At 35.7% G+C, this 2,567-nt stretch overlaps 1 long non-coding RNA gene across 1 annotated transcript; it reads right to left on the reverse strand.

The window, feature by feature from the left end:
* Window positions 1-304: 304 nt before the first annotated feature.
* Window positions 305-1,985, reverse strand: LOC148723056 (uncharacterized). Its single transcript, XR_015991367.1, has 3 exons — window positions 1,909-1,985; window positions 1,358-1,508; window positions 305-1,102 (listed from the first exon to the last, which is right to left on the reverse strand). It is a non-coding gene; the product is annotated as an uncharacterized LOC148723056 (long non-coding RNA).
* Window positions 1,986-2,567: the final 582 nt, after the last annotated feature.

Below are 2,567 nucleotides of genomic sequence, written 5' to 3' on the forward strand. Positions count from 1 at the left end.
GATATCTCGGGATTTAAGAAAAGTATGTCAAGGAGTACCAGTCTTTTTTTTTTTTTTTTTAATTAATCCCCCCCCCCAATTAAAAAGCATTAATAATTAAACAATTAAAAAAAATAAAAATGATAAAATAAAACAGTAAAAAAGCGCAGATTTCAGTGCGTTTTACTGTTTCATTGGTCTTATTCATCCTATAATCTAACGTCATACAATCAAAGTCAGTCACATGAAGTAAGAACTCTGAGCAAGGTTGAGTACAAAATTGATAAAGAGATACTAAAATATGACATTCACCGAGAGACAGGAATACAGATCATTCACCTTTACTTAAGCGTTTGTAAAATGGTGGAGAAAAAAATTCACACATGATCCTATCAAATAATTAATAATGATTAACTACATAGTACAGTAAGAAAAGATCACAATCAATCACCTAATATTATCATTGTTATTATTACATTTTATTCATTTTAATGGCGAGACTGCAACAAGCTCTAATTAAGCGATAGCGTGAACAGATGAGATTGCCTAGACGAGCTAAAAGCATATGAATAAAGGCTGATAGTTTCGAAAGAAACTGTCTGGGGCTGCGTCGGTGGGAGTAACGAAATAATTTGGATATATCAACAAAGTTGAAAAGGTAAATTGGCCACCGTAATGATTACAAAAGCTGACGTTTCGAGCGTTAGCCCTTCGTCGGAGTGAATAAAGGAATTGTGGGTTGTGTGTGCTTTTAAAGGCAGAAAATGGAGCTACGTTATTGGTGGGTGCATGGCAACGAGAAACTCAACTATGCTAAAAGCATAGTTTACTTTTCGTCTACATAGAACATATTTCAAGGACAGGGTTGCTCAAACCACCATTAAACTATCCCAATGCCAATGGAAATTGTTGTTTTTTCCTCTATGGCTTTGCAAAGACACACACTATCGATATTTCGTTCACCTCTACCTTTTACGGATTAACGATACCCGTCTTATGAACAATACACTTAAGCATTAATATACTCAAGAACAGATATTTGATTTTCATATTCAATGTCGTTGTCTTCATCCTTTGATTTCACAAGGGAAGCGTACGTTCGGGACCCATCCTCATCAGAGGTCTGCAAAATATTCAGTGGTAGTCGTTAGAAACACGATGGTACTATTGACTTAGTAGGTGTGCATGGTTATCGAAACCTGCTCTTGAGTCCTTTCAAAACTATTAATGCTTGAAAACACGACTGAACTCGTAAATACAATGAAAAAAGTAGAAAGAAACCATAAACGTTGCCAAGTGAAATTAGACAGTCGTTAATTATACTTCTAGTTATAACATTCATTTTGGGTAATTCTAATCTCTTTGGTTGTGTAATTACCATCACTGACTCTGAACACAGCGCGGTATATACACCCTCCTGTTGGACAGACGGCTCACTTTGGTTTCTCTTACTTCCCGCCGCTAAGCTAAGCTGGGCACTGACATTCAAAGCATTCAACGGCAACCTTTCTCTGAGGCCATGTTGATTCCTGTACAATGACAGCATACAAATAAACAATGTAATGGCCTATTTAAAGTGTCTTTCAAAGTTGCATCAGCCTTGCTACCTTATGAGGAGAGGACAAGGAACGGCTTTCTTTCGGAATCTATTGTAACTACGTCTTAACACTCCGCTAACATGCACAAGGCGAGTCTGAAGGTGTCACCTTACACTGATTGCAAGAGGGGGTCATTTTAATCTGGAATAACATACTGGAGAGTTTTTTTGTGCTGTTAGCTTTTGTCACTTTTAAAAACATTGGAAAGTTATCATTCTTACCGCGCGGTGAGATGTCTTTTTTGCTCTCCTGGATCAAACCAATCGCATATTTGATTTACATCAGACTGAATAAATAAAAAATAAAAACAGGCGAAAAGGGGGCTACTTACTTTATAACAGTTTCTTTTATTACATCTGTTGAATAAAATCAAATACCATCATCAGAGACCAAAATAAAAAGAAAACTTAAACTGAAACAACACAAAACAAAAATGAAAACAAACAAACAGGAAAAAATATATTTTTATTTCCTCCGAAGAGTTAAAATTTAAACTCATGTAAAAGTTGAAGTCAGGCTTCAACAGACATGTAGGTTGAAAAACTTGACCAGCCAAGAAGGCGTGGCAAAGCTTAGAGAATCTCAATGGCGTTTAACGATAGCTGTAACACGGCTAAAAAATTTAGACGTTAGTTGCAAAAATTGAAAAATTTCAAGGGATAGTCGTAAAGAGGGTTAACCCTAAATTTCTGGTGAAAACGAAGGGATAATGTTAACCCTCAGCCGTAAAAGCCATTACTTCAATAAGACCCCCAGCTTACCTAGAATTATTCACTATCTTCTTTGGGGCGTCTTGATTGATATTTTTTCGATTTCGCATAGTGTAATTTTATTGTTCTTTAATTGGGTGTTATTTTTGGAGAATAAGTCGATCTTCAAAGGCATCATAGTATTTGATTACAGAACGCCTAAGAAAAATAGGGTATATTTTTTTGCATTTGCCACAACTCGTGTTTTTCTAATCCTAAACTTACCACTTAAACTTTGAAA

This window comes from Stylophora pistillata, chromosome 9 (assembly GCF_964205215.1).
Source record: "Stylophora pistillata chromosome 9, jaStyPist1.2, whole genome shotgun sequence".
In the NCBI taxonomy this organism is placed as follows: Eukaryota; Metazoa; Cnidaria; class Anthozoa; order Scleractinia; family Pocilloporidae; genus Stylophora; species Stylophora pistillata.